Here is a 23,826-nt window from a genome sequence, read left to right on the forward strand (position 1 = left end):
TCATGTCTTAAAGTAATGATGGACTGTCATTTCTCTTTGCTTATTTGAGCTGTTCTTTCCATAATATGAACTTGGTCTTTTACCAAATAGGGCTATCTTCTGTATACCACCCCTACCTTGTCACAACACAACTGATTGGCTCAAACACATTTAGAAGGAAAGAAATTCCACAAATGAACTTTTAACAAGACACACCTGTTAATTGAAATGCATTCCAGGTGATTACCTCATAGCTGATTGAGAGAATATCAAGAGTGTGCAAAGCTGTCATCAAGGCAAAGGGTGGCTACTTTGAAGAATCTCAAATATAAAATATATATATATATATATATATATACATATATATATATATATATATATGTATATGTGTCATTTCAAAGTTATGATGACTTCACTATTATTCTACAATGTAGAAAATAGTACAAATAAAGAAAAACTCTTCAATGAGTAAGTGTGTCCAAACTTTTGACAGGTACTGTATATCCATTGATTCTTGAAGAATATAACTTATGAATGCCTAATGAGCTTAGTTGAACTGTCACACTCCATAAGAACCCAAAATATAAGCTTGTTTTTATCCAATGTGTGCAAACATTGTAAATGTAAACAAACACTGTATAGCCTCATAACATGGTTAAAACAATAATGTTGATATCATGGATGGTCAGTCCTTGTATCCATAGCTCTGTCTATTAATCTGAGAGTGGTTACATTTCTACAGGCCTCCATGAAAACAAAATCACAAACAACAGAGTAGGGCTGGCTAATAAGTCCTTAGTTTTGGGGTTATGCTCAGGTAAAACAATTTGGATAATCTACACTTCCATATTTCCAAGTGCTATTCTTGAAGATCAAAGGGTATAACATTTATTGGAATGACTGGAATTCTGATAGACTTTGATTTTTAATGTAAATATGTAATTTAATCGTATTATTATATATAGTAGAAAGTGATGGGTTAGAAGAAGCCTACATAACCAACCCATAAAGTAAAATGCAACATACATATATGGCCAGATACGTAAACTTTAACATTGATTTATCTTGCAAAAGATTTTGTTCAATTGGTAACATACATTTTTGTCTTCTTCTAATGCCTCTTAGGGGGAAAGTAATCTAAAAGTAACTGAATGTAATCAGATTACGTTACTGAGTTTGGGTAATCCAAAAGTTATGTTACTGATTACAATTTTGGACAGATAACTATTAACTGTAACGGATTACATTTAGAAAGTAACCTACCTAACCCTGGCAGTGATCAATATCTCAAGCAAGGCTCTGTGTGTTATGTACAGTAGGCTACATCTACATGTGAGCTCCATGGCTATATTGTAGATGATGGTACTGTACAGACTTGTATGCAATTGGCTCGTCTGTATAAAACTGAGTGTGTTTGTGTGTCAGTGTGGTATATACAAGTGTGACATTCTGCCTGCCATGGCGTCCAGGAGAACAGCTGTTGTTGTTTTTATTCCACTTGGGCTAAGTTTCACAGCAGCCGTACAATTCCATCCTAAAAAAACATCCCCTTTAAACACACACACTACAGTGTGTGTGTTTAAAGCACATACAGGAGCTCACACAGGACACACAGATACATACACACATATGTATTCAAAGTCAGGCACACAAGGGACACTATTCTCTTCTAAGCCTGTCATTTTCCATGTGGAAAATAAGTAATCTATACAAGATTGATACATTATGAATGGAGAATATGTTTTTAATATTTTAAACTGATTGACAAAAAAGTCAATGGCCACTGCCAGTGGTCATTGTACATGTTGTCAATGACAGAATAGAACAGAGTACATAAATTAGGCTATCACTGTTCAATAACTACTTACTTATTATTGACTTTGTAATGTACTTTGATGTAATGGTAATACTGAGTGAAAATAACCACATTTTCCTTGCAGTTCTGACACTAACTGGATCTCAAACGCAAAGTGAATATCCCCGCATACACTAACAGTAAATACACGTCTATAGTTTTCTCTAAGCGTCTTTCTGATCACAACCCACTGGGCACATACTGGTTAAATCAATGATGTTTCCATGTCATGTGAAATTAACTTTAACCAATGTGGAATAGACGTTGAATTGACGTCTGTGACCAGTGGGAAGTTCGAAGGATCTCGTGGTTGCTGATTAAATGCAGGAAACAACATCTCCAGGGTATTCTACTAATATTGTCAACAATAAAATGGTCAATAACAGCCTTACCTTCAAGTTTTTGTCCAAAGGTATTGTACCAGTCTAGTGTTTCCAGATTTCTCTTAAGATGATCTGTGTGTGAGAAAGTCAGAAGCGTCTCCTTCCAGCAGAGTAGCTTTTTCGGTAGTGCAGGGACTGGGAGCACTGTGAGCGGGTCTAGGGCCACTTGAGCGGTGCCTCCAGAGTAGCCTGCTGTGTCCCATCTGTCCCAGCGTTTGACCACTCACTGTGTTAGGTTATATTTGGCATCGGGCTCAGGTTTCACAGCCAGAATGCTGCTGAGAGAGAGGAGAGAGAGAGAGAATAAGAAAGAGCGAGAGGGGGGGGATATATGAGAAAACCGCAGGGGAGTGATACTTTCCACTGATTACAATATATACTGTACTTTACACACAGAACGAAATGCTCACACATACACACTCTCTAACACATGGAACTGGGAGTCTTTTCACTTTGTACCTCAACATGTTGCACTATCAAACCTACAAAGCTGGTGGTCATGAAAGATGAATGTACTCTGCTACCTGCACAGTATGCATCTGTCTGTACCATAAATATGGGGGAGGAGGAAGGCCAGGCTCTGTCAGTCACAGTATGGGTTAGGGTTAGGAGCTGATGCTAATCTTGAATCGGAGCTTGACATCTCCCTTTTCTCTCCACTGTAACTCTGCCTCCTCTGTGGCCAGTGGAGTTGATTCATTGACCTGAGACCTGCCTCTGAAGAAGCTGTTCTCAGTATAGACTCTCCAGTGTATGAGTGTTTTCTGCACAATGGAGGTTGGGGGCCAGTTATGGTCCAAGCAATGCTTTCTCTTGAGCACACATCCTCTCCATCAGCCTTGAAATACTCTCTGTGCTCTCACTGCAGGCTGTCTCTCACTGATGCCTCTGCCTTATACCCTGAGTGACAGGTAGTGACAGTTTTCTGCTTGAGCCAAATTTGCTCGGCGAAACTAAGGTTGGGTTGGAAGGGCACAGACACATTCTGGCTCTGCAGCCCCACTTGGTTAATCTGTGGACCGTTATGGCAGACGGTTGGTCTTAACAGCACAGCGCTATTCCGGTTCTCCAACTACTGATTAGAGTTAAGTGCTAGTTACAGGGCAGGGAGGAATGTCCATTGGGACAGCTCTATCAAACCAGCAACCCCCCTCATACACACAGTGGCAAACCACTGACACCAACACCACTTCTCCATCAACTGTCCCACAGCACCAACCCTTCATTCCCTGCCCCAGAACACACACCCCACTCATCTTTTCAAAGCCCCATGGACTTACACCATCCATCTTCTATATTGAAATAGCTTAAGTGTACCTTGTTGAGGGTATCATTTAAAAATAACTGCATTAATTGGTAGTGTCTTCGAATAGCCTCGCTCATGGTCTGGTAAGAATAGAACTGGAGCTTTCCCAATCTGAGCGTCCTTTCAACTAGACTAGAGAACAGTTTACAGACCGAACTGTCAGATTAACACTTATGGTCATTTACCACTTCAACTTTTCAGAAGTATTTCATTTTTTTAGCTCTCACATTGATAACCATTTAAACTCTAGGTGGGTCCGTGTCCTAATCATCCAAAGTGGCCATCATCCAACTACACGAATGTCCAGCCATTAATGAGATATTGTATTTGGTCATCTAATTTCGTTTTTTACTGGTGAATTTTTTTAATTATTATTTTTTAATCTACACGCATTGACGATCATATCTAGCTAGCTATCCCCAAACAGCAGTTAGATAATAGCAGCCAAACGAAGAGGCGATTTTTTTTTCAGCAGCACAGTAGTTTAGTTTGTCCTTTCAATTTCCCCATTGCTTGTATTTCATTGGCTACTCAGATTTGAAGACAATTGGTCAAGACTTCACCCACCGCGCTGTCCGCAGCGAAATGTGAACATGGAGATAGCTAGGCATAAATTGTTATCGTTAGTAGCTATTTTGAAAGTAACATAGTTGGTCCTCAGACATCCCAGTAAAATGCCATACACTGGCTATTTCTTTCCCTTCGCACTCGCAGTTGTCGTTAGCAAGTTGACTTACTTAAGCAAGCTAGCTATTGACAAGTCAACTTTACAAGACAATTGTTGATAAATTAAACGTCAACTAGCTAGCTATTATTTGAATAATTATTACAATGTTGCTTCTTGTCACTGGCTAGCATAGCTTGCACGCGTGGGCAATCTATGTAGGCTAACAGTGATAAAGGTGTCTTCTACTGTTGTGTTTTTGTTCTGTACCTGTCTCAATCTCATCGGGCTAGTCTCGTCAGAGAGGTAGAGGCACATCCTCTCATTCTTATAGTAGATCATCTTTGATCTCGTTCCCCTGACACTTCCGTGTATGAGCAATTAGCCTGGGGACCCGATTATAGGATAGTGTCACTGCCAGCCTCTGGTCTGGGCTATTAGAGGTTATTTCAAAACTCCATCAGACACTGTCATTGACACAATTAGCTAGCTATTTCTTTAATAAAAAAGTGCAGCAAAACTGTGCCCCCTGGCATGATCTTGTTAAATGCTGCTTTATTCTATTTTCAGTACACAATAATGCCTTCCTTTCGTCAAGTGGGGGAGAAGCAGTTTCCAAACCCAGTTCTGTGTATGGCATGGTTTCCAAAGAGGGATCTCATTGCTCTCGCAAACACTGCTGGCTAGGTAAAGAGAGAAACACACCCACACTTTCATACCCAGATCAATACCAGATCACATCAGTTTATTATGGGAGTCATCTGTGTTTGCCACCCAATGAGAATACGGGAAAGGAGATCACTGCGTTAGCTTGGAGACCTGATGGTAAGAGATAGACCTGACTGTCTCAAGTTACTTATCACATTGGAAGCATATACGTTATGTTACATTACCACTGTTACAACAATAAACCTTCACACACTCAACACATTTACTACAGCACAGTGTGTCAGCCTCTGCATTTGTTCAGTGCTTATCTAATGTGTGTCCTCTGTTTTGTGTTCAGTCCTGGACTTTAGCCCCGGGGACACTTAAGCTGGTGGTGCTGTGTGATGCAGAGATTCTTCATCTGTTCCCAGTGGAGAACCCTATGCCCTGGATGGAGGTGCTGGAGAAGAGCAGGTCTACAGGGGGGAGGAGAGTTACACTAGATACTTTTGAGTGTGTCTGAACTGTGTAGTGAAATATAAACTTTGTGTCTTTCAGTGTCCTCTACTCATTCTACACCTCTGAAGACGAGTCCAACCTTTTTCTTCCCAAGTTGCCAACTCTTCCCAAGAGGTAAACGTGTTTTTATAATGTCACTGACGAATCAATCATTTGTCATTTATTCAAGTAAAATATATTTTGGAGAACTCTTGGTTCTTGTGTTAACACATACTTTACAGCATTTAGCTTGTTTTGCTGCATCTGCCCCCTACTGAAGACATGCTTTGTTTATTCTTAGCTACAGTACTACATCAAAGATATGTGTATGTATCTTCAGCGACTGCGATTCATTTAAATGATATTTTAGACAACCTGTCTGCACTAGGATACATTTTCTCATAACCAACCCTCCATCTTGTAGTGAGGAGTCAAACGAGATCCTAAAACTTATGGGGGAAGTAAGTGATGCAAGTTTCACATGCTTTATTATGGAAGATTCAGTTAACACACAATCTCATGGGATATGTCATATCCTGTGTCTGTCCGGTGACCTGAAGTCTCTGTTTATCATCAAAGAAATCAGGTCAGCTGACAACGACCCGGAGATCTGCTACATCCAGGTAATCAGTTATGCCTACATTTAAGTGAAATTGAGTATATTTCTGACCCATCAAGACTGTCATCTTCTATACTGAACAAAAAAATAAACACAGTATATAAAGTGTTGGTCCCATGTTTCATTAGCTGAAATAAAAATCCCAGAAATGTTCCATATGCATAAAAAGCTGTGCAGAAATGTGTTTACATCCCTGTTAGTGAGCATTTCTCCTTTGCAAAGATAATCCATCCACCGGACATGTGTGGCATATCAAGAAGCTGATTAAACAGCATGGCCAATACATAGGTGCACCTTGTGCTGGGGACAATAAATGTCCACTCTAAAATGTGCAGTTTGGTCACAGAACACAATGCCACAGATGTCTCAAGTTTTGAGGGAGCATGCAATTGGCATGCTGACTGCAGGAATGTCCACCAGAGCTGTTGCGAGATAATTGAATGTTAATTTCTCTACCATAAGTAGAGAATTTGGCAGTACGTCCAACCGGCCTCACAACCGCAGACCACGTGTAACCACGCCAGCCCAGGATCTCCACATCCGGCTTCTTCATGTGCGGGATCGTCTGAGACCAGCCACCCAGACAGCTGATGGAACTGAGGAGTATTTCTGTCTGTAATAAAGCCCTTTTGTGGGGAAACACGTATTCTGATTGGCGTGGGCCTGTGCCTTCCCAGGCCCACCCATGGCTGCACCCCTGCTCAGTCGTGTGAAATCCATAGATCAAGGTCTAATGAATTTATGTACATTTACTGATTTCCTTATGTGAACTGTAACTCAGTGAAGTCTTTGAAATTGTTGCATGTTGCATTTATATTTTTGTTCAGTATATATTCTTATCTTATTTGAGCTCTTTCACTATGTACGCTTGTTGTGTCCTCCAGCTCGACACAGGGCTGCTGTCCCACTGTCTCCCTTAGGTCACCAGGATGGCACATAAGTTCACCCACATCTCCACTCTGCTGCAGGTCAGTACCCTCCTTATGTAACTAATATGGCAAGATGTCTCCTCATAGTTCATATTTCCATAGGGATATGAGGGCATTCATCAGACTAGTCTGGCCATTGGTCTTTCTCTCTCGATCCAACTTATTCTGTCTCTCTCTATATCTTTCCTTCAGTACCTGCGTCTCCCTCTCTCACCCGTATGTGTGAGGTTTGGGAGGATATCCTCAGGCAGATGGACCTTCGGCTCACTAAGTTCGTTCAGGTCACTGTTTGCCTCAGCCCTTTTTCCAAGAATGACAGCACCCCTAAAAGGCATGATCCAAACCAATTCCTGTTTTTAGGAGAAGAACACCAGCACACAAGTCCAGGATGAGTTTCTGTAACTTCTACTATGGGGACGATCAAGGTGAAAAAAGTGTCCAATGACTTGTACGCTACCCTGTCCTCCACAGAACGTGCTTTCTACCTAAGTAATACCACATCCGCTCGGGCCTTATATGGCCAATATACCACGGCTAAGGGCTGTTCTTATGCACAACGAAATGCAGAGTGCCTGGATACAGCCCTTAGCCGTGGTATATTGGCCATATACCACAACCCCCCCCCGAGGTGCCTTAATGCTATTATCAAACTGTTTACCAACGTAATTAGAACATTAAACAAGCAATTATTTGTAATATCCGTGGTATACGGTCTGATATACCATGGCTTTCAGCCAATCAGCATTCAGGGCTCAAACCACCTGGTTTATAATAAGTAATAGATCATGTAGTTGAGCCGTAAGCACTAATGCAAAAATATGTTAAACATTTGAAATGTAGTGATTCAAAGTGTCCTGTAGGTGCCACTGCAGGACATCAAATCTCATCTGACATTGAAAAGACTGATATAGCAGATGTCTACGTTTTTTTATGTTCAGACTAACTAAATTCTCTATTTTTAATCAGCCCAGAACTACAGGCTCTCCTCATGAATCAGCTGACCGTCAAGGTGAGCTAAATAATAACGTTTGAGTATGCTGTGTGGCGGATGAATCAGAATTAGTTGGGTAACATAAGTAATTAAAATGTCTTATCTGCATAATATTCTTATGTGATATACTTTTTATTAGAATGTATTTCTAATGACTCTGGTGTTGGCAGTTGCATTCCTTCCCTTAGCTGGGGCTCAGTCACTTGGGGCCCAGAGAGGGGAGAGGTCAGGCTTGTCTTTCACATGCCTCTGGTGCTATGCAGAATATCAGAAAGGGAAGAGGACAGGAGGGAACATTGTCTTCATATGTGAATGTGTCTTTACCTATTCTTAAACCATGTGAAGGGATGGCGTGATTAATGGGGAACCAATTACCTGTCTCCACAATGTCTGTGCACCAGTCAATCCCTCCTTTGGCATTGAGGGAGGTGTATGGCAGTGTCTGGAACCATTGTATGTCCTCTCTGATCTTACATTTATCCTGGTATAGTGTATGACCTAGAGGCTCACTCCTCTCAGTGAGCATGTCCAGGAGAGGGGTCAAGAAGGGGTTTTACTTGAAATGGGAGTATCTAGAGTTGACAATTGAGTTATGCCATTAGATGAGGTAATGGTTATGTGCTATGAAGTACCGGGAACAAGATTAGAACCTCGTCTTAGGGACCAAACTGAACGATAATTTATAGTGAATGTTATCTGGCTAAGGGATACTCCTTTCTCAATTATAAAGTCCCTTTGTGAACTGTTCCTAAGATCTGTGGTTCGTCATGTAGGTTGAGAGGGGTGTATCTTGGCTATAAAAGATCTTTGTACTTTTCTGTTGTCACTTTCAATGGTTCATTAGAAATGGCGCATCATTGAAAGTCAAAATGCTATTGCAAAGCTCTTATTATTAAAAATGTAGTTTAAGTATAACTCTGACTGCTGTGTGAAGTTTGTTTCTCCTCATTTGGTAATGCAGAAATAAGCCACCACAGTTGGTAATTTTGTAGCTTTGTAAGACTGATGTGATATGGTTGTAATTATTTAACCTACCCCAAAAAGCTAAAATGTCATAAATGAATTAAATGAATAAATAATAAACGACTCCATAAATAATAAAAACAAGTCTCTGCTTGTTTCCATAAATAAAAGGGAATAAATCATTTCAAACTGCAGCGGTCAGATGATTTGCGCACATAAAGCAAGCATCAACAAGCTTCACATGTGCATTGAGCGTGTGAAATTCGCTCTACAAATTCAATAGTATTATTATAAAGACAGACAAATACACATGTAAAAGCTTACTTACATGAAGTAATATTGGTGAGAATATAGTCATAATATAAACAAGAGAAAGGAGAATAGAATATATTTGAAACGCCAACCATTTTTAAATACTTTGAGATGAAGTGTGACATTTCGGCACAGAGTCCAGTAAGGACTGTGTCACAAGGTTACATAGTCATAGGCCTACACTTCGCCACTGCTGGAGGGATTACAGTAAATAGCCGTCGTTGATTGTGAGCTAGAATGAAATGACGAATGAAATGTGTGCGGCATGAGGTAAACAGCGGTTTTTCATCAATATAATCAATGTAGGGAGGTAACATGATATCAAAAGGGAATCGCTTAGACCGCACTTACCAGTAGGACCAGTTATCTCACGGGCTCTGGTAGAGAAGTAGCCTATGTGAGCTATAACATTAGTCTAAATCTACAGTTAAAGTATCCATCACCAGCGAGCAACATATTTTTATTAGCCAAACATGCATCGCCTATAAAAAGATGTTTGTGATATGCCTTCAATCGAAAGGTTTAACTTGTTATAGCCTACAGTTCACAATAACAGGAAGAAAGTACATTTAATCACTATGTTTAATCTTTGAACTGTTGGCTAATGGTTTACTGAAACATAAGGAAGCTATCCGATTTCCAATAGCACTGACGACAACAACCCATTAATTTGATGATAAAGCAAAGAATATTGATTTGAAAGCATTTTGAGAAGGAACGCTTGAGAGGGAGAACCGTGCATAATGGATGGATTTGGTAGATGGGTTGCAAAATAAATCCTTGCATAGCAGGGATCAACTTGCTGCAGACCAATTAGGCTATTTCAAACACTTCAAGAAACCAGTAGTCACCTCTTTGGACAATAATGTTGTATGGAGTCGTTATTATTAGCGGGAAGGAGTTGAACTAATATCTAATTGTGGGTCTTTGGTAAACAAAAGTGTCACAATACATGTGTTGCGTATTTAACAATCAGGGCATTTGAAGCCGAGCAGAGATCTTCATGCCTTCATCCAAACCTGCTCTGATATCACACAGAAGATTGGTCCTGTCCCTTTGGGGATTTAGATAATTCACCAGTATTTTAGGGACTGCATTTAACCAGCATGGAGCAGCAATAATCTGTTCTCTTTTGGTGTTGTTACCACTGCGTGTGCCTTTAGCGACAACCTGTACGATTACAGCCAAAAGCTATTTTGTGGGGTTTGTAGTGAGTCTCTTATATAATGTCTGATCATTCAGTTGCCTGAGTACTTCAGTGTTATAGACAGTGTAGTCTTGTACAATAACATCGTCTCCCTTGTCCTCTGGGCGGATGACTTTGGAGGTGTCATTCTGGAGATTCTAAGGGCTTGTTCCTCAGAGCAGGTAAAACTATTCCTGACATAGGGGAGAGAGGCATCTGTAGTGTACCTATCCACAGCTGGGTCAATAGGCCCAGGTGGCATGAACCTAGATGAAGCCCTAACTTCAACTTGCAATCTCTAAAGAACAGTTTCAGATGCAATCAGTGGTGTGTATTCATTGATGCTAAGGGAAGCCAGACTTCCCCAAAAATATCAGACCAATAAAAACATTTAAAATTATGTGTCTTTCGTCTCTGTGTTTTCATAATTTTTCATCGATTCGCAAGTGGCTGAATCTCACAAGAGAAATCAACCGGATGAGGGAAACAGCGCCCCTCTGTCTCAGTATGTGCAGCCCATGTATCTGATGCTGTCTGGAACAAAAGAGTATGACATGTTGCCGCCATAGCATTTGATTGTTTTCCTGACACAGTCCAAACTGTCCAGTTTGGATTTGACTTCTCCCCAATAAAATCACATCCTAAGCAAAACATCATCATTGTCAGAAAAACACGTTTTTCTCATCTGCTTGTGTTGATGTCCTGCAGTTTTATTGGACTAAATAGTTTTTGGTATCTTTAAGTTTGTTTTCAGTGTATTAAACTAAATATAACTATATATAGCCTTGTTGATTTGATGATGTTTAAGTTAAAATGCTGCTGGATTAGCGGAGGAGGTGCTCCTATTGTCTTTGTGCTGACTTGCAGTAAGTATTTGTTTAGTAAACTGTCAAACATTAACTTGCTTGAGCATGCTGCAGGTCATAACTGTTTTTTACATGCAATATTTGCTTTGTGGACTTCACCAGACAGATGTTGCTCTCTGGTTTTGTGATGAAACAAGCAAATGTGTAGTTCAATTTATTCCGCCACTGTGTGCCTGTTGTCTTTTTGTGACAGCCTTATTGTATATCATGTTGGAGTTTGAACGAATGCATTCTAAAGCAAACATGGAAAATAGGTTGTAATATGATTTTTTTACTGGCTTTGCTTGGTTTCTCCGGTGATTTTACCCACGTACCTACTGCTACTTGATGCAATGAGCGAATTAATCAGTAGTCAACGCATTGCAGTTGTGTGTCCTGATATTCAGGCTGATTTGCTCATGTTTTATTTTGTATATAAACTCAGCAAAAAAAGAAACGTCCCTTTTTCAGGACCCTGTCTTTCAAAGATAATACGTAAAATCAAAATAACTTCAACAGATCTTCATTGTAAAGGGTTTAAACACTGTTTACCATGCTTGTTCAGTGAACCAGAAACAATTAATTAACATGCACCTGTGGAATGGTCATTAAGACACTAACAGCTTACAGACGGTAGGCAATTAATATCACAGTTAGGAAAACTTAGGACACTAAAGAGGCCTTTCTACGGACTCTGAAAAACACCAAAAGAAAGATGCACAGGGTCCCTGCTTATCTGCGTGAACATACCTTAGGCATGCTACAAGGAAGCACGAGGACTGCAGATGTGGCCAGGGCAATAAATTGCAATGTCCGTACTGTGAGACGCCTAAGACAGCGCTACAGGGAGACAGGACGGACAGCTGATCGTCCTCGCAGTGGCAGACCACATGTAACAACACCTGCACAGGATCGGTACATCCGAACATCACACCTGCGGGACAGGTACAGGATGGCAACAACAACTGCCCGAGTTACACCAGGAACACACAATCCCTCCATCAGTGTTCAGACTTTCTGCAATAGGCTGAGAGAGGCTGGACTGAGGGCTTGTAGGCCTGTTGTAAGGCAAGTCCTCACCAGACATCACTGGCAACAACGTCGCCTATGGGCACAAACCAACCGTCGCTGGACCAGACAAGTCTGGCAAAAAGTGCTCTTCACTGACGAGTTGTAATTTTGTCTCACCGCGTTTATCGTCGAAGGAATGAGCGTTACACCGAGGCCTGTACTCTGGTGCGGGATCGATTTAGAGGTGGAGTGTCCGTCATGGTCTGGGGCGGTGTGTCACAGCATCATCGGACTGAGCTTGTTGTCATTGCAGGCAATCTCAACGCTGTGTTACAGGGAAGACATCCTCCCTCATGTGGTACCCTTCTTGCAGGCTCATCCTGACATGACCCTCCAGCATGACAATGCCACCAGCCATACTGCTCATTCTGTGCGTGATTTCCTGCAAGACAGGAATGTCAGTGTTCTGCCATGGCCAGCGAAGAGCCCGGATCTCAATCCCATTGAGCACGTCTGGGACCTGTTAGATCAGAGGGTGAGGGCTAGGGCCATCCCCCCAGAAATGTCCTGTAACTTGCAGGTGCCTTGGTGGAATAGTGGGGTAACATCTCACAGCAAGAACTGGCAAATCTGGTGCAGTCCATGAGGAGGAGATGCACTGCAGTACTTAATGCAGCTGGTGGCCACACCTTTGTTCAGGGACTACATGTCTGTGGAACTTGTTCAGTTTATGTCTCAGTTCTTGAATCTTGTTATGTTTATATAAATATTTACACATGTTAAGTTTGCTGAAAATAAACAAAGTTGATAGTGAGAGGGGCTGCACGTTGGGAGGCTGGAGGTGCCTTCACGTGCACCATCTGTGGCCGCAGAGGGCACACTGCCGGTCAGTGCCGGGTTGGTCCCTCAGGGAGTCGAGGCAGCAGGCAGGGCACTCTGGCGTCACCCCAGGTGAGTCTGCACCACTCTCATCCAGAGTCCTCTGTTGTCCACCTGTTTGTACCTGTTTGTTTCCCTGAGTTCTCCCCGCATTCCCAGCATAAGACGCTTGTCGATTCAGGCGCAGCTGGGAATTTTATCGACAGAGCGTTAGCTCTTAGTTTAGAGATCCCATTATTCCTGTGGATAGACCTTTCCCGGTTCACGCTCTGGATAGTCGACCATTAAGGTCTGGGCTAATCAGGGAAGCCACCATTTCCCTGGCCATGGAGACACAGGTGGTCACGAGGAGAGAATCAGTCTCTTTCTCATTGACTCTCCTGCGTTTCCCATGGTACTAGGCCTTCCCTGGCTGGCTCCTCATAACCCCACCATTTCCTGGCAACAGAGGGCTCTCACGGGGTGGTCGCGAGAGTGCTCGAGGAGGTGTGTAGGGGTTTCCGTTGGTGCTACCACGGTAGAAAGTCCAGACCAGGTCTCCACCATGCACATTCCCCCAAAATATGCCGATTTGGCTCTCAATTACCACCCCATCGACGGGGAGATTGTGCGATAAATCTCCTGGTAGACGCTGCACTTCCCAGGAGTCACGTGTATCCCCTGTCGCAAGCAGAGACGGTGGCTATGGAGACATATGTCTCCGAATCCCTGCGTCAGGGGTTCATTCGGTCCTCCACTTCACCCGCCTTCTCAAGTTTATTTTTTGTGAAGAAGAAGGATAGAGGTTTACGCCCGTGCATTGACTATAGAGGTCTCAATCAAATCACGGTGAGGTACAGTTACCTACTACCTCTTATCGCCACGGTGATTGAGTCAATGCACGGGACGCACTTCTTCACTAAATTGGATCTCAGGGGTGCGTACAATCTGGTGCGTATCCAGAAGGGAGACGAGTGGAAGACAGCGTTTAGTACCACCTCAGGGCATTATGAGTATCTCGTCATGCCGTACGGGTTGATGAATGCTCTTCCAATCCTTCGTAGACTATATTTTCGGGGACCTGCACGGGCAGGGTGTAGTGGTGTATATCGATGACATTCTGATATACTCCACTACACGCGCCGAGCTTGTGTCCTTGGTGCGCAAGGTACTTGGACCTTGGACCTTGGACGACTTTTGGAGCATGACCTGTACGTCAAGGCTGAGAAATGCCTGTTCTTTCAGCAGACCGTCTCCTTCCTAGTGTATCGCATTTCCACTTCAGGGGTGGAGATGGAGAGTGACTGCATAGCATCTGTGCGTAATTGGCCGACTCCCACCACGGTAAAGGAGGTGCAGCAATTTTTAGGGTTTGCCAATTACTACCGGAGATTTATCCGGGGCTTTGGCTAGGTGGCTGCTCCCATTACCTCACTGCTGAAGGGGAGTCCTGTATGCCTGCAGTGGTCGGTTGCGGCGGACAGGGCTTTTGGGAACCTAAGAGCTCTGTTTACCTCGGCTCCTCCCTCTTTGGCATTCTTTTAGGGGGGATGGATGCGTCCGAGCCTGGGATCAGAGCCGTGCTCGCTCAGCGTCGGGCACGCCACTGAAGCTCCGCTTCTGTGCTTTCTTCTCAAAGAAACTCAGCCTGGCGGAGCGGAACTATGATGTGGGGCACCGGGAGCTGTTGGCTGTGGTTAAGGCTTATAAGGCGTGGAGACATTGGCTTGAGGGGGCTAAACACCCTTTCCTCATTTGGACTGACCACCGTAACCTGGAGTACATCCGGGCAGCTAAGAGACTGAATCCTCATCAGGTAAAGTGGGCCATGTTCTTTTTTGTGTTTACCCTGTCCTACAGACCAGGTTCCCAGAATAAGAAGGCAGACGCACTGTCCAGGCTGTATGACACAGAGGAGCGGCCCATGGATCAGACTCCCATTCTTCCGGCCTCCTGCCTGGTAGCGCCGGTCATGTGGGAGCTGGACGCGGACATTGAGCAGGCGTTGCATACAGAGCCCGTTCCACTCCAGTGTCCCGTCGGGTGTCAGTACGTTCCGTCTGTCCGTGACCAGTTGATCTATTGGGCCCACACATCACCCTCCACTGGTCATCCGAGGATCAGTCGGAGGGTGCACTGTCTGTCTGGGAAGTACTGGTGGCACACCTTGGCTCGAGACGTTAGGGTTTATGTTTCCGCCTGCTCGGTGTGCGTCCAGTGTAAGGCTCCTAGACTCCTGACCAGAGGCAAGCTACATCCCTTACCCGTTCCACAACGGCCTTGGTCACACCTGTCGGTGGATTTTCTAATGGATCATCCTCCCTCACAGGGAAACACCACAATCCTGGTCGTTGTGGATTGTTTCTCTAAGTCCTGTCCTCTCCTCCCTCTGTCCGGTCTCCCTATGGCCCTATAAACTGCGGAGGCCCTGTTTACACACGTATTCCTGCACTACGGGGTGCCTGAGGATATAGTGTTTGATCGAGGTTCCCAGTTCACTTCGAGAGTCTGGAGGGCGTTCATGGAACGTTTGGGGGTCTTGATCAGCCTCACCTCGGGTTTCCACCCCGAGAGTAATGGGCAGGTGGAGAGAGTGAACCAGGATGTGGGCAGGTTTCTGCGGTCCTATTGCCAGGGCCGGGCGGGGGAGTGGGCAGCGTTCGTGCCCTGTGCAGAGATGGCGCAGAACTCGCTCCACCACTCCTCCACTAACCTCTCCCCCTTTCAGTGTGTATTGGGGTACAAGCCGGTTCTGGCACCGTGCCATCAGAGTCAGACCGAGGCTCCTGCGGTGGACGATTGGTTCAGACGCGCGGAGGAGACCTGGGAAGCCGCCCATGGTCACCTCCAGCAGGTCCAGCGCGGACCGTCACCGCAGTGAGGCCCAGGGTCTGGCTCTCGACCCGAAACCTGCCCCTCCGCCTGCCCTGCCGGAAGCCGGAAGCCGGGTCCGCGGTTTGTGGGGCCATTCAAAGTCCTGAGGAGGGTGAACAAGGTATGTTACAGGTTACAGCTTCCCCCCGATTTACTATATTAACCCCTCATTCCATGTGTCTCTCCTCAGGCCGGTGGTGGCTGGTCCGCTCCAGGAGTCTTCCACAGAAGTCGGCTCCTTTCCTTGTTCATTCAGCGGTCGACGTCACCAGCTTTCTAGCCATCGGCGCTCCATTTTTCATGTATCCATTTGTTTTGTATTGTTCCCTGCACACCTGGTTTTCATTCCCCAAACAATATACAGTGGGGCAAAAAAGTCTTTAGTCAGCCACCAATTGTGCAAGTTCTCCCACTTGAAAAGGATTTTTAATGAATTTATTTGCAAATTATGGTGGAAAATAAGTATTTGGTCAATAACCAAAGTTTATCTCAATACTTTGTTATATACTCTTTGTTGGCAATGACAGAGGTCAAACATTTTCTGTAAGTCTTCACAAGGTTTTCACACACTGTTGCTGGTATTTTGGCCCATTCTTCCATGCAGATCTCCTCTAGAGCAGTGATGTTTTGGGGCTGTTGCTGGGCAACATGGACTTTCAACTCCCTCCAAAGATTTTCTACGGGGTTGAAATCTGGAGACTGGCTAGGCCACTCCAGGACCTTGAAATGCTTCTTATGAAGCCACTCCTTCGTTTCCCGGGCGGTGTGTTTGGGATCATTGTCATGCTGAAAGATCCAGCCACGTTTAATCTTCAATGCCCTTGCTGATGGAAGGAGGTTTTCACTCAAAATCTCATGATACATGGCCCCATTCATTCTTTCCTTTACAGGGATCAGTCGTCCTGGTCCCTTTGCAGAAAAACAGCCCCAAAGCATGATGTTTCCACCCCCATGCTTCACAGTAGGTATGGTGTTCTTTGGATGCAACTCAGCATTCTTTGTCCTCCAAACACGACGAGTTGAGTTTTTACCAAAAAGTTATATTTTGGTTTCATCTGACCATATGACATTCTCCCAATCTTCTTCTGGATCATCCAAATGCTCTCTAGCAAACTTCAGACGGACCTGGACATAAACTGGCTTAAGCAGGACGTCTGGCACTGCAGGATTTGAGTCCCTGGTGGCGTAGTGTGTTACTGATGGTAGGCTTTGTTACTTTGGTCCCAGCTCTCTGCAGGTCATTCACTAGGTCCCCCTGTGTGGTCCTGGGATTTTTGCTCACCGTTCTTGTGATCATTTTGACCCCACGGGGTGAGATCTTGCGTGGAGCCTCTGATCGAGGGAGATTATCAGTGATCTTGTATGTCTTCCATTTCCTAATAATTGCTCCCACAGTGGATTTCTTCAAACCAAGCTGCTTACCTTTAGCAGATTCAGTCTTCCCAGCCTGGTGCAGGTCTACAATTTTGTTTCTGGTGTCCTTTGACAGCTCTTTGGTCTTGGCCATAGTGGATTTTGGAGTGTGACTGTTTGAAGTTGTGGACAGGTGTCTTTTATACTGATAACATGTTCAAACAGGTGCCATTAATACAGGTAACGAGTGGAGGACAGGGGAGCCTCTTAAAGAAGAAGTTACAGGTCTGTGAGAGCCAGAAATTTTGCTTGTTTGTAGGTGACCAAATACTTATTTTCCACCATAATTTGCAAATAAATTCATTAAAAATCCTACAATGTGATTTTCTGGATTTTCTTTTCTCATTTTGTCTGTCATAGTTGAAGTGTACCTATAATGAAAATTACAGGCCTCTCATCTTTTTAAGTGGGAGAACTTGCACAATTGGTGGCTGACTAAATACTTTTTTGCTCCACTGTACATGTATTTATTCCTCTGTTCCCCATCATGTCTTTGTGTACGATTGTTTGTGTTACGTGTGTATTGTTGACACGCCAGACTGGCTTGTTTTTTCAGTGTTATTTTGTCACGAAGATGTTTATTCTTAAAAGTAATTATTGTGACTGTTTTGCGCGTTTTGCACTTTTGCCTAAATAAAGTGTGCGCCTGTTCACAAAACTCTGCTCTCCTGCACCTGACTTCGCTACCAGTACAATATATATATATATATATAATATAAACTATACAATCTACAATATAAACTAGATACAGGGTACTGTGGGTGGGGCAGGTTAAATAATTACAACCGAATAGTCCTATTTAAAAGAATACTGATAAAGGAAAAAAAATACGCTAGGCAGAGGATGCCCAGACCTTGTGTCTGAGCAGTACCAGAGAGAAATTGGAGCGGGAGAGAAGGCAGACACCATTTTTTTTATCTGCTCGAATTACGCTCTGCTCCTCACTCACCCCATTTACATGCTCTGGTATTCAGAAGCAGCCATGCTTTAAGCTATCAAAGAACTGTCAATGAATAATCATATCAATGGATGGAATCAGTGAATGAATGGCTGCAGCAAGCATTACACGGTCTGACAAGCTGCAAAACAAATTAGGCTTAATTAGACAAAAGAACAATTAAGTCATTCAAACAAGCTAAGTCGTTCAAATGACTTAGTATCTAATTTGAATAACTAAGGTATATATATATATATATTTTTTTTAAGTAATTCAAATGAGAATTCCAAGAGTCTACTTTTTTTTACATTTCTTTGCCTTGGGCTTCAGTAGAACTTTGGTCATGCATTCATGAGGCTTCTGCTAAGAATTCCAGGCAGCTATACATCTGACTAACTCACCACAGGAGTTTTGTCATCTTGCAGTCTCTCTCTCTCTCTCTCCCCCTCATTCTCACACACTATTTCAGTTGCCTTGTCCATCCCCCTCAGTTCTCTTCTATATTCTCTTTCCCAGCCTTTGTTTCTGTGGTAATATGATTGCATTTACAAGCCATACAATGCCACATCCCCAAGGAACACTTCGTCTTATGTTTTGCATGTGGCAGAAACTATTCTATCATTCTAATTAAATTGGTTTTGCATGACAAGACAGCAGTCTGGAGAGATTACATCCAAACGAAGGCATATGAATTTGAGTTATGACATGACATGAGCTATGGTGATACTGATTTGCCTCTGTTTGTAGGAGGTCATTGGAAAATCTGTGAAACAGGCTGTTTGTTTTCCTCTCTACACTGTGTCAGATAACAATTTTAGTGAATAAATGTGTTTGTTAATTTGTGGTGTGTTTTATTTGGTACATTTTATTGTTTTGATCTTTTTAGATCAGAAACTGTACTTCTGTCATTGAAAGACACAAACATCTTGTCATTTCTTATTTTACCAAAACACTCTCCTCATGATGATTACGCAGATAATGTATATTGCCAAGGTTATTATCATGATTATTGGTGTCCAGATACAATGATAAGAAGACCAATATGCAATATGTAGTGTTCTGCATGCCAGAGATTTCACCCTGCAAGATTTACCGACTGCGGAAGGGTACTGACCCATACGAGTACATTACAGCACTGCACCCTATTTTAATCTGGTTCAATCCCAATTTACTAAGTCTTTGTCTATGACTGAGCATGTGTTTTTTTTGTTTCACTGATTGTTTATCTTTTTATGTCTGTTGTCACAGACCTGTTCTCACTGGTTTCGTGGCGATAGATCTGAGTGATGTTCTCAGCCACAGTATTGATAATGATGCTTCAGGAGTCAGGTGAGTGCATCACTTGTCTTCTTCTCTTTCCTAGAATCCTACCCTCTCAACAATGCAGCATCTAGCTGTACAGGCAAATTATGGGAACATTCATTGCATATTACTTGCTCTAATGATGATCTGCAATTGATTATTTGTTGTTTTTAATTGGTGTTAATGACTATTATAGACCCATGATTTTTTTTTTTTGCACGTCTGTGTGTTTAAGTTCTGACTGTGTGTACAGTTGCCAGGATGCTCGTTTCTATGACGATGAGACATTGACAGTGGTGCTGCAAGCATCAGAGGAGGAGGAGAGCAGGGGGCGTGTCCTGGCCCAGCTCCCTCTCGGCTCAGCTCTCAGCTGTGAGGAGGAGTTCCACTGGAACCCCAGTCTTAGTGTACGGTTGAAACACCCTTTTCCCTGACATGCAAACCTAGCCCTATATTCCTAATCCGTGATCTATTTGTAACTGTAACCTGCACCTCATCTCAAACCGTTAATTATGTTCTACCTGATTACAAACTGAAACTCAAGACTTAGTGCCTTCAGAAAGTATTCATATCACTTGACTTATTCCACATTTTGTTGTGCTACAGGCTGAATTCAAAATGGATGAAATTGAGTTTCTCACACACAATAACCCATAATTATTTTATTATTTATTTGAAAAAAACGAAATACAGAAATGTAATTTACATACAGTGGCAAGAAAAAGTATGTGAACCCTTTGGAATTATCTGGATTTCTGCATAAATTGGTCATAAAATTAGATCTGATCTTCATCTTAGTCACAACAACAGACAAACATAGTGTGCTTAAACTAATAACACACAAATTATTGTATTTTTCTTGTCTATATTGAATACATAATTTAAACATTCACAGTGTAGGTTGGAAAATGTATGTGAACCCCTAGGCTAATGACTTCTCCAAAAGCTAATTGGAGTCAGGAGTCAGCTTACCTGGAGTACAATCATTGATGAGACGAGATTGGAGATGTTGGTTAGAGTTGCCCTGCCCTATAAAAAAAACACTCACAAAATGTTAGTTTGTTATTCACAAGAAGCATTGCCTGCTGTGAACCATGCCTCAAACAAAAGAGATCTCAAAGGACCCAAAATCAAGAATTGTTTACTTGCATAAAGCTTGAAAGAGTTACAAAAGTATCTCTAAAAGCCTTGATGTTCATCAGTCCACGGTAAGACAATTTGTCTAAAAAGTTAGAAAGTTCACCACTCTTGCTACTCTCCCTAGGAGTGGCCGTCCTGCAAAGATGACTGCAAGAGCACAGAGCAGAATTCTCAATGAGGTTAAGAAGAATCCTAAAGTGTCAGCTAAAGACTTACAGAAATCTCTGGAACATGCTAACATCTCTGTTGACGAGTCTACGATACGTAAAACACTAAACAAGAATGGTGTTCATGGGAGGACACCACTGAAGAAGCCACTCCTGTCCCAGAAAAACATTGCTGCACGTCTTAAGTTCGCAAAAGTGCATCTGGATGTTCCACAGCGCTACTGGCAAAATATTCTGTGGACAAATGAAACTACAGTTGAGTTGGTTGGAAGGAACACAACACTATGTGTGGAGAGAAAAAGGCACAGCACACCAACATCAAAACCTCATCCCAACTGTAAAGTATGGTGGCAGGAGCATCATGGTTTGGGGCTGCTTTGCTGCCTCAGGGCCTGGACAGCTATCTATCATCGACAGAAAAATGAATTCCCAAGTTTATCAAGACATTTTGCAGGAGAATGTTAGGCTATGTGTCCGCCAATTGAAGCTCAACAGAAGTTGGGCGATGCAACAGGACAACGAGACAAAACACAGAAGTAAATCGACACAGAATGGCTTTAACAGAAAAAAATACACCTTCTGGAGTGGCCCAGTCAAAGTTCTGACCCGATTTGAGATGCTGTGGCATGATATCAAGAAAGTGGTTCACACCAGACATTCCAAGAATATTGCTGAACTGAAACAGTTTTGTAAAGAGGAATGGTCCAAAATTCCTCCTGACCGTTGTACAGGTCTGATCTGCAACTACAAAAAACGTTTGGTTGAGGTTATTGCTGCCAAAAGAGGGTCAACCAGTTATTAAGTCCAAGGGTTCATACTTTTCCAACCTGCTCTGTGAATGTTTACACAGTGTGTTCAATAAAGACATGAAAATGTATAATTGTTTGTGTTATTAGTTTAAGCAGACTGTGTTTGTCTATTGTTGTGACCTAGATGAAGATCAGATCAAATTATTATGACCAATTTATGCAGAAGTCCAGGTAATTCCAAAGGGTTCACATACTTTTTCTTGACACTAAGTATTCACACCCCTGAGTCAATACTTTGTAGAAGCACCTTTGGTGGCGATTACAGCTGTGAGTCTTTTTGTGTCAGTCTAAGAGTTTTGCACACCTCAATTGTACAATATTTGCCCATTATTTTTTAAATTCTTCAAGCTCTGTCAAGTTGATTGTTGATCATTGCTAGACAGCCATTTTCAAGTCTTGCCATAGATGTTCAAGACGATTTAAGTCAAAACTGTAACTTGGCCACTCGGGAACATTCAATGTTGTCTTGGCAAGCAACTCCAGTAAAGATTTGGCCTTGTGTTTTAGGTTATTGTCCTGCTGAAAGGTGCATTTGTCTCCTGAATTTGTCTGGAAAGCATACTGAACCAGATTTTCCTATAGGATTTTGCCTGTGCTCAGCTCTATTTTGTTTATTTTTATCCTAAAAAAAACTCCCTAGTCCTTGCCAATGACAAGCATGCCCATAACATGATGCAGCCACCACCATGCTTGTGGTACTCAGTGATGTTGGATTTGCCCCAAATATAATGCTTTGTATTCAGGACTAAGTTAATTTCTTTGTCATACTTTTTTTTGCAGTATTACTTAAGTAATACAGGATGCATGTTTTGGAATATTTTTATTCTGTACAGGCTTCCTTTTCACTCATTTAAGTTAAACCCTGAGCGGTTTCCTTCCTCTCAACTGAGTTAGGAAGGACGGCTGTATCTTTATAGTGACTGTGTGTATTGATACACCATCCAAAGCTTAATTAATAACTTTACCAATAGCTGCCCTTCTTTGAGAGGCATTGGAAAACCTCCCTGGTCTTTGTGGTTAAATCTGTGCTTGAAATTCACTACTTGATTGAGGAACCTTAAAGATAATTGTATGTGTGGGGCATAGAGATGGGGTAGTTATTCAAAAGTAATGTTAACAACTATTATTGAACACAAATGAGTCCTTGCAACTTATTATTCAATTTGTTAAGCACATTTTTACTCCTGAACTTATTTAGGGTTGCCATAACAAAGTGGTTGAATACTTATTGACTCAAGACATTTCAGCTTTTCATTTTCTATGAATTTCAAAAATGTTCTACAAACAAAATTCCACTTTGACATTATAGGGTATTTTGTGTAGATCAGTGATACAATCTCAATTTAATCTATATAAAATTCAGGCTGTAACAAAATGTGAAAAAGGTAAAGAGATGTGAATACTTTCTGAAGGAACTATACATCTAAACACCAACTATCACCTTAACCTGTAATTCACCTATCTTCACTGCAGTCATCATGGGTCACCTGTTGACTGTGCCATCTGTATTCTCAGGTTAGACCAGCAGAGTGGTGCCATCCATGCACATGGGGTGGTACTGGAGAATCAGTGGAGAGACTTGAAGAACATGAAGGCCCAGTTTGGGGCTGTGAATTGGATCCGGAAAGTGGCCTGTGTGGTAAGACAATGGAAAGGGGATTCCCTTACTAAGCCTTTAACAGGCTTGTTGTAGTTTGGTTTAGATTATTCAGAATCTCTCGTTCCAAACTTCTTTTCTGTTCTCTGTGTCCCAGCTGAGCTCCAACCTGCCCTTGTGTTTGAGATGGATGTGGAGGATGAAGAGCGGCCTGAGTTGCAGAACGCCAGCTCTGATCAGGATGGTCTGGAGGAGACGCTGGCCAGCCAGGGGGAAGCTGAAGGAGGAGAGACTAAGGGGCAGGGAGGGGGACAAAGTGCTGAGCAGCGACTGGAGTGTGGGGAAGCCCTCATTCTGTTAGCAGCACCTCATCTAGGCAATATAACAATCGACTACCCCATACTTTGGCGGTAATCAATCCCAGTTATGCCATCATTGTAAAGCCCTAGTTGCACTTTTTTTCCTAACAAAGTGGAAATAAACGTTTTGATAAGAAAACAATCTTCTGGTAGTTGTTTTGATGTGGTTGTTTCCTATGTC

The 23,826-nt window shown here is 42.6% G+C and overlaps 1 protein-coding gene and 2 pseudogenes across 15 annotated transcripts in view; 2 read left to right on the forward strand and 1 right to left on the reverse strand.

The window, feature by feature from the left end:
• The window catches only part of LOC110521652 (palladin), a 122,580-nt gene extending 120,011 nt beyond the window's left edge, over positions 1–2,569 (reverse strand). For 11 of the 15 annotated variants that reach the window (XR_016495197.1, XM_090231753.1, XM_090231749.1 and 8 more), the window contains exon 1: positions 2,227–2,565. The gene's annotated coding sequence lies outside the window, so the exon portion shown is untranslated. Of the gene's footprint in view, positions 1–2,226 lie in introns of all 15 variants that reach the window. The other 4 variants (XM_090231752.1, XM_090231747.1, XM_090231751.1 and 1 more) reach the window with 1 other exon arrangement.
• Positions 2,570–5,733: 3,164 nt separating this feature from the next.
• Positions 5,734–23,700, forward strand: LOC110522775 (anaphase-promoting complex subunit 4-like; annotated as a pseudogene).
• Positions 11,894–12,689, forward strand: LOC149983976 (uncharacterized; annotated as a pseudogene).
• Positions 23,701–23,826: the final 126 nt, after the last annotated feature.

This window comes from Oncorhynchus mykiss, chromosome 4 (assembly GCF_057628025.1).
Source record: "Oncorhynchus mykiss isolate SJ-2025 chromosome 4, ASM5762802v1, whole genome shotgun sequence".
NCBI lineage: Eukaryota > Metazoa > Chordata > Actinopteri > Salmoniformes > Salmonidae > Oncorhynchus > Oncorhynchus mykiss.